This window comes from Cryptomeria japonica, chromosome 8 (assembly GCF_030272615.1).
Source record: "Cryptomeria japonica chromosome 8, Sugi_1.0, whole genome shotgun sequence".
Lineage (NCBI taxonomy): Eukaryota > Viridiplantae > Streptophyta > Pinopsida > Cupressales > Cupressaceae > Cryptomeria > Cryptomeria japonica.
In genome coordinates, this window is record NC_081412.1 from 133281039 (window position 1) to 133290321 (window position 9283).

The 9283-nt window shown below is 31.3% G+C and overlaps 1 pseudogene; it reads right to left on the bottom strand.

The window, feature by feature from the left end:
• Positions 1 to 460: 460 nt before the first annotated feature.
• Positions 461 to 2492, bottom strand: LOC131041556 (protein DETOXIFICATION 27-like; annotated as a pseudogene).
• Positions 2493 to 9283: the final 6791 nt, after the last annotated feature.

Genomic DNA, 9283 nt, shown 5'->3' on the forward strand with positions numbered 1-9283 from the left:
GATTCTCCTATGTTTAGTTCAATAAGCATCCTCATATGATTTAGAACCCCCTCCCTAATTGTTGTAGGGTTGTCTTTCACTTGAATTCTATCGATCAAGTAATCTCTCCATGTTCTTTTTCATGCTTTAAAAGCTAAGAAAAAATGTGTTCTGAAATTTTATTAAACATAAAATTTCTAATTTTAATAAATCCAAATTTATACTATGAAATATGGTACGTAGATACCTAAAAATATTTGGAGCTATGAATTAATCAACAAACCAAGGTTACACTACTTTCAAACTTATTAATTTTCTTCAAACCCATTAACTTTCTTCAAAATATCATCTGGGAGATAGGTGTTGATTAAAAACTCTATATTTGTCTTGCTAGACTTGAAAATAATATAAAGTCTTTCATAAAAAAATAATATAGACTTAAAAGACATAAGGTATCCATATAGAGAAAAAAGACAAAATTCTAATAAAATTGTTTGAAAATCAACAATATCATTTTCTCTCCCAAAAAACCAAGTGGTATCATCATCTCCCACCCATTGATGCTCATGCTGCAAAATGCATATCAAGGTTTAAAAACATATTTTTTACACCATTATACGAATTCCTGTATTTCTTCTAAACATATATCGCATTACAAAAATGTTATTTACCAGATTGAAAGAGAATCGATTGCGACTTTTGAATCTGGCAAATTTCCTGTTAAGAGGACCAATATTCTGTAATACCAACTCTCTAAACTGTTCACAAGATGAAAGAATGTTAGAAGTAGAACCATCTGAACTTTCAAACCCAGCCACATGCATTTTATATCTTTATTATTTAAAAGAATTTGCAACTAACCATAGCATTGCACCGCTGACCGGATGCAGCAGAAAGCTTAAAAAAAGGCCACAAGTCTGAGAATGCATCTTTAGACAGACCTGTCCATGTCAGTGGGCAAAACTCACCAGTGGCATAAAGATTTAGGCCAATTGTGGGCATCCACCATGCTAAATTCAATGCAATTGCCACACCAATTAACCCCATCTCAAATTTACTAACAAATAGCCAGCTCAGAAAAACGTGGAGCACAATAGAGGCTTCACAACTCCACGCAATGACCATGTTCTTCAACTGGGACTGCAAAAATCTTTGGGCTGGAAAGAAGAAACATATGCGAAATGTTGAGGAATGAGGCAGATTGAGATTGTTCCAAGTAATTCAGCAATGCCATCTGACTGTCCAAGGATCTTCAAGATGGGGGTAGCAAATATATACGTTGGTAAGTGAAGAAGTGCAACAGCAAAGAGGACAATCCATCCTCGCTGCACATACAATCCTAACATATGATATTGCCGAGCCCCAAAAGCCTGGCCACACAGGGTCTCCACGGCGCTTGCCGTGCCTAACTGCCATGCCCAAAACTCTCATTTCTTAGTGATAATATCCAAAACAGTATTGATAGAATAAATGGTCTTAACTAATCTAATAGTGGACAAATAGAATCACAATACACAAGGTATGCAATTTGAATACTTACAAATAGACCATAGTTAAAACCCACAATGACAGTAATGGCTATGGCAATGGCAGCCTGACTCACAACGTTTGTCCCATACAGAGCCATGCAACTGAATATGGTAGGCCCTGCAATTGTTCATATTTTTTTTTATTATGTCCAAGGCATCTACAATGATATCAAAATATTTGTAAACAAAAAGTCAAATTTGAAACAATTTGACATGCAAATGATCGGTAAATGCATGAAATATGTCATCTTTTGATTTTTGTGGAGATGTTATTTTATTACTCCAAATAACATAGAACCCTCGCCACTTGTCTCCAACTATATGAAACTGTTACATTCAAATGATAGTGGAAGAGTGTCATAATATTTAAAAGGGAACAATCAATAAAATCAAGTGGCATTGTGAGTATGTGACATTCTAAATTCTGGTGCATACTTAAGCAATTCTATTATTTTCCATATTTTTGAAACTCTTGTATACTACTAATATTGTTGCAATTGTGAGATTTCTTTCTATTAGAAGATATCTTTCGGCATAATTTACCTATATTTTTTAAATATAGATATACTAGTTACATATCAATGACACACTTTTATCACATGATTAAGCCTAGAGAAATCTACAATGATGTACAAATATCCGTAAACAAAAAATTGGTTTTCAATAAATTTGACGTGTAGATGACAGGTAAATGCATGCATGTTTCAGTTTCTCTATAAGCATTATTTTATTACTCTTAATAAAATAGAATCATTGCCACTTGTCTCTAAGTATATGAAACTGTTACATCTTTAATGAGAGTGAAAGAGTGCGGCATTATTCAACTCCATGTCCTTCTTGACAACTAATAATAAACATGCAAGACAATTTTGTGATATCTCTCGGCATTATTTTACGTATATATTTTTTAGAATATAGGTATACTAGCATACCTTCATTACCATTCATCTGCTCATGAATAAGTGGATCCTGTAAAGACTCCATATCTCTTTGCCCACTCCAAAAAAGAGTTACAAATATAGGCACATGATTAGCACTTGTACTAAAAGGAGGTGTAATGATTGTGTCTATAATAAAATATAAGTTGAATAATATATTAGAGTGTATAAATGGAAGAATGTGAAAATTGAATTTAATAGTTATAATAATTTATAATATGCTTAATAAACATAAATCAATAGTTGAGATCCTCTTCATAAGTCTTCTAGAATCTTTCATTGTATATTGTATTTTTTCAACAATACAAGAAAACAATTAATTATGAAATAGATTGCAGTGAATAGGTTTGATCTTAATCATTGATATGCCTTCTTTGTTGTCGATGCTAACCTTTTGAAGATGACCTTGTCATGATTCGGCATCAATTCCTCCAAAATGAATATTTAAGGGTGTTATGTAATGGAAGTAATTGAAGTAAATATAATTCAAATGAGGATTACTCTCTTTTTTTTATAGTTGATATTACTCATTGATATGTCTTCTTTGTAATTGATGTTGACCTTTTGAAGATGGCCTCATTATAAATTATAGTTGATTGGATTGCAAAACAAAAATTTGTGAGAGCAAGTTGACTAAAGTAAATATATATAATTAACATTATGTAATTGAAATTGATTGAAGTAAATACAGTTATTCTTCTTTGTTGATGTTGACAACTTGTAAAGTAAATTTTTGGAAAATGAAAATTTGGAAAAAGTGAGATTCATGTATTGTAAATAATTGAAGTTAAGGTAAAAGGATTTGATTGGAAATTACATACCTTTATTTTTAGTAGTGATTGTAGCTATAGTCAAGATTCCTCTCTTTTTTGTATAATTGTGCATGGATTGTAGAGTGCTATTCAAAAGAGAATGTCCGTTGAATGTGAAGGCCATTTAATGATTTTACCCTTGATATAGTTGTAAATGTTAGTCCTTTTCTTTCTCTTTTACCAATATAAATTTTTTATTTTTGTAGTGTTAGAACTTGGAATTTGTGTGTGGTGATTGCCCATGCCATTAACAATTGTATTTGCCAAGAGTTGATAAAGGAAAGTTAGGTGGTAGAGGAAAATTTTAGCATCTCTTCTCCAATACCAAAAGACGGATGTAAATGTGAGACTTTCCTATTTTACAAGGAAAAATCCTTTTTCAATTTTTTGTAGCTAAATAATGTGAGTCCATACACCTTATATGTAATCTCATCCTATCATTATAGTTCAACACAACTTTCTATCTTGTTTACTGGTTAATTTTAAGCAATACAAGTGATTCAACCCGAATCCTTAATATTCTCAAAGGACAAATTAAAATATTATCCTGAAATGGTAAATTGCTCTACTTTATGGGATCAAAATTTCAATTGTGATAATTAAGCAATGAGAAAATTATAGACATTGTTTAATTAAAAAAAATATTCTTCACTATGTGTTGGCATGAAATTACTTCAAGAATGATGTTTTTTGACAACACCAAGTTTTTCATTAGCCATTGCACGTATAAAAGAACATTAATTACAATTATACAAGTCCTTAAAATCTAGGATTCAAAGTCATATAGAATATTTATGGTTGTAGTTTTGAAGACATGGTTATAAGTGTGAGAATTGAAACTACAAGTGCAATCTTAACCAATTTTCATACGTAATTCATAAACTTGTAGACCACAATCATTTAAACATGATTATTTCAATGTGATGTCATATTTGAAGTCTCAAACCCTTATTAAACTTAATTTAATCTCCTCCTTATCAAGAGGGTTTCAATGATCCTAGTCTATCTATAAAATGGTAGATTCGCTAATGTTCTAGTCATTACTTGAGTTGTCTTGTTTGAGAGTCCTATTAGTATTTTATTTTATTCTTCCCTTTTTATCTTATTGCTTTTCATTTTGACCTTTAATTTAGTTTTTGCAATTTTTATTAAATGATTGTCATGGTTTTCTTTTAGAATGACATATTGTGTGCATGTCAATTATTCTCATTAAGTTCAATAAGACTTCTTAAACCTTAATGTTACGTGTGTCACATTACCATAAAATAAGTATGATTGTGTGAACCTAATCACTTACCATAAAATAAGTATGATTGTGTGAACCTAATCACTTGCTAGATTAGATGTCTCATTTATTATAAGATCCCAGTAAATTGATCATAAGTGTTTGCATGTACATAATTATCATCTTTCAAAAGTATTGTATTGTTGCCTTTTACTTGTCCCAAGAGAGCACTAATGTTTTGTAGAGAATCCTCTTGACCTTTATGTAGCTTTGAGCAGGACCCCCTCCTGTAGAGGGGACAGCGCAACAGAAATAGTCTCTTTATCTGCTGCAATGTGAATGTGATGCTTTGAATTGACCTTTTCTTTTATGCCCACTATGCATGTAGCTATTCCGCCAAACTTTCTGGTACACAAAAGCACTGATCCAAAGTATAATTACAATATATATTTCGTTTCAGGTAATCACTCTTTTGGTCTAATCCCCTTGATTTGGAGTGGATTTGAATGCAGGAAATTGGGTGTTATTCATCTTGAGACTTTAGTGACCCCCCATAGCTGTCAGGAACTTGTTGATCTGCATTTTTGCACATTTTGTTACTGAAAAGTAGAAAAACTGCAGAGTAGACTGTTTTGATCTGTTCTGTAAGTGACTACACCTCATGATTTGTTCTCTTGAATTAGACAATCTCACAATCGATGTAGATACGTATGAAGATTGCCATAACTCCAAGTTAAGAGATGGAAGTGATGGAAAAGATGAGAGCATGATAAAACACACTTGTTTTCTCTTCCCTTCATTGATACAATTCTGATATCTTGTCACAGTCATTAACATTGGCAGGCACCATCTCCATGACACTTTTCTAATGGTTGCACTTTGATCTCTATGGAATGTAATGCAAGCTCTTTCGATAATCTTCACCAGATTGAACCAATCTTTCACATGTGTGATAACATTCAAAACAAGGACAATTCCATCTGCCATCGGATAGAGAGGGTATATATAGTAAGTCAAATTTGCACATTTAAAACGAAATTGAGCAGCTTTCATTGAATGCCAGTGAAAGATAGTGAGAATTAATAAAAATGCCATAGACTGTACGCCATTACAATATAACTACAAATGGAGGGAACTGGTACGTTACGTAAAACAATCCATTGTTTGACCTTTACACCTAGCCTGATTGTTAGCTTCTGACAAAATGGGTTTTATGCCAAGAAAATCTTTGCATGATCAAAGGAAACAACGGTTGACTCTTGCCTCTGTTGTTGTTGTTCATGTTGTGTCTTTAGGGTAGAATGTTATTGACTATGAGAATTATTTTTTGAGTAAGGGTTTGATTTGGAGGTTTTGTTGTCTTTGGTCTTCTTTCAATTTTTTTGTTAGAGGGTAAGATAGGAATTTACCTTTCCATCAGAACTTTTTTAATGATTTGTTTTGATTCTTTTGAGGATATATGGGTCATATTTGATGGTGGTATTTGAATGTAGAATATGCTTCCTCTTTTGATGTGACTTTGGTTTCCCTCTTTCAATCTTTTGAAGGAATCTATTGATATTGTGCTTGTTTGGGTGAGATTACATTATCTCTTTTGAAATTTTGGTGTTCTTTCGCTTATGAGGTAATCAATAATTCTCTTGGCCATTCCTTGAAGATGGACATTGCTTCAAAGAAATTTTCCCTCACTTCTTTTGCTTGTATCTTGGTCGAATTTAATTTTTTGAAATATTTACTTGGTAAGGTTGTGCTACATGGTATTGATTGGTCTTTGACTCAAATTGTGGATTATGCAGGCATTCCTTTTCTGGTGTAGACTTTATTTTTATATTGGGTACATAGCTTTGACTTGTTCTTGAAGCTCTCATAAGTTGTCTTCTTCAACTTAGTGGAATAATGCTCTTCTTGACCATCTTACAATGTATCTTGAAGATTCAATTGATGGTTCTAAGGATTTGGAGACACCCTCGTTAATCTAGTGTGTCTCTTTTTGTTCAATTGAAAAATAATCATGATGCTCAAATTTCTATTTGCCTTCAGAAGTTCATGTTATTAACAAGGTATTTTCATCTTCTTCTCTTTGTTCAAATAGTGTTGCTCTTTATAGACTCATTATAATCTTTTTTTAAAAATAAACAATTATATTTTACCTTTCACATGTTAGATTAACATATTATCATAAATATTAATAATATAACTAATCTATTAATATTAATAATGAGATTCAATTATTGATTATAGTAGTTTTACATGGTGCTTTATATAAAGAAGTGCTCATACAAGTTAAGAGACAGAACTAGTTAAATAAAGTTGTATAGTAATTCTCACAATGTTCTATCTTCCATAAAAAAAATATGCAAGGTAAACAATGGAATGGCTATGAAGTAAAAAAAATAAAATCATGTTATTCCTTATGGATGCATTTAGATCGAAGTGTCAAATAAATAACTAAATCCAAGCTATCATTATAGTAACCTACAAGAAGAAAACATCACATGCAAACAAATAAAATCTATCTTTATTGAAGAGTGTAAAGCTCTTGTAATGCTCATCAAAGCATGGGGGAATGAATTGAACAATTTTCAAATTTGCAAGGAATTAATATATCAATAGTAAATTGGACATGTATGTTCAAAACATATTGAAAAAAGTCAAATATTGATTTTCATTATAAATAATTATGTGTGAACCAATATTTTGAGGTAACAAAAATTTCTTACTAGAGTTCTATTACAAACTCTTTCAATTCTAAGTCCAAAGATTTGTGAGTGTTTATCCTCAGCATTTACATTAAAACTTGCAACCTAACATTTCTCTAATTATATGATGATGGAGTTCACCCATGTTCTTGAATACACTAGTTTATTAGCATAGTCCTAATAATCTAAATCTAAGAATATATCAAAAAAATTCATTACTAGAATATAAAAGTGATAAAAGTGATGTAAGAAATGAAAATTAATATACTTAATAAATGGGGAATCACATGATACACTCATTAAACTAGAACAATTTGCAAAAACGCATACAAAAATGGCGCCTAGTTTTTGCTTAAGAGGCAACTATAAGTACCTACATTTCTTTTCCATCCCAACCACAAATTCTAACTAGAACCTAGTTAATAGAGCCAAAATTTGTTAGGCTAGGAGTTGCAAATTGAACAACAATAACAAAAATTATTTTATTTGATTTAAGCTCTTGAGAATACATTTAAAGGTAGAGATAAGATAGTTAAACTACTTGAATAGAAAACTGCTAGAACAAACAAAAAATTGAAAAAGAAACCAAATTCATGATTAATACAAAAAATCATCATAATCTATGCCCTCTTTTTTAGCATAACCTTTTGCAACAAGTTGGGTTTTATCTTTGTCAAGTGAACCATCTATTTTCTATTTCTTTCTAAAGTACCACTTGCAACCAATAGGTTTACAACCAAATGGAGGATCAAACAACTCCTGGATGTGTCATTTTCCAAGAGAGTATCATACTCATTTTGCATAACTTGCTTCCACACTACAATTTCCTTGGCTTCTTTATAAGAAATTGGTTTTGAGTCCATTATGATATTGAGTTCATTCATAGACTCCAAGTTACATTCAATATTAGAATGAGCTTGCCGCTTTGTTATGTAAAACCTTCTTGTGCCTATTTTACCTATTTTTTAGGTCTTAAATCTTTCAAAGTTTGCTAGACTTATTTCACCCACTTGTGAGAATATTCTAGTTAGAATAAAGGTGTTTCCATTTCTTAAATAGAAGCTCAATTAATGACTATTTGTTTTCAACTCCCATGTTCATCAAAAGATTGGAAATCTTCTTGTAGTTCTAGAGATGGAGCATCTTGAGTTTGGACATCTTAGGATAGTGATTCTACATGTAAATCCAACAAAGGTGGTTCTAAATGATTTAGCAACACCCCGCTAAAAGTGAAGAGTATCACAAGGATTGAATCTCATGCATATTTTTTCTCCTAGTAATTTTGGTAAATTTTCCAAGTTGTTGCAACTCACATTCAACATCTATAAGCTTTTTGAAGGATTCACAACATATCATATCTTGTGCAATAAGAAATTTCTTGTTAGGGTCAACATAAAATCTATATTCTCTTGAAGATTCAAAATAGCCTAGAAAAATGCATTTATAACTTCTTTGATGCAATTTACTTTTTTTCTCATTTGGAATCAAGGCATAAAAAGTGTTGCCAAAAAATTGAAGATGTTGAATAGATGGAGGATAACCAAATCAAACTTCATATGGAGTTTCTTTGTGAAGAGCAAATGAAGGAGATCTATTGCAAAGATTAAAAAAAAATTCTTATTGCTTCTACCAAAAAATGTAACTTGATGCCTCTAAAATATAACATTGTGTTGAATCATAATCATGATAATTCTATTCATTCTTTCAACAACATTGTTTTGTTGAGGAGTACCTAGAATAGTGAAATAATGTTGAATGTTGTTTCGACAAAGATAATCCTCAAAACTATGGAGGTAAATTTTCCACCATTGTTTGTTCAAAAAGTACCAATTTGAAATTGTGCTTACTTTTCAATCTTAATGTGAAAATTAAGAGTTTTCAAAACTTCAATTTTTTGCCGCAAGAAATAAATATAAGTCATGCAATTATAATAATTGATGAACAACATAAAATACTTACATCCTCAACATAAGCCATTGGCAAAGGACCACATAAATCAAAATGAATGATTTGCAGTTTCTATGTGCTCACCAAGTGGAGAAAGGGAAAGAGTTGTTCGCAATTGACACTTAATTGGTTGGTTTCACTATGTTGTCATCGA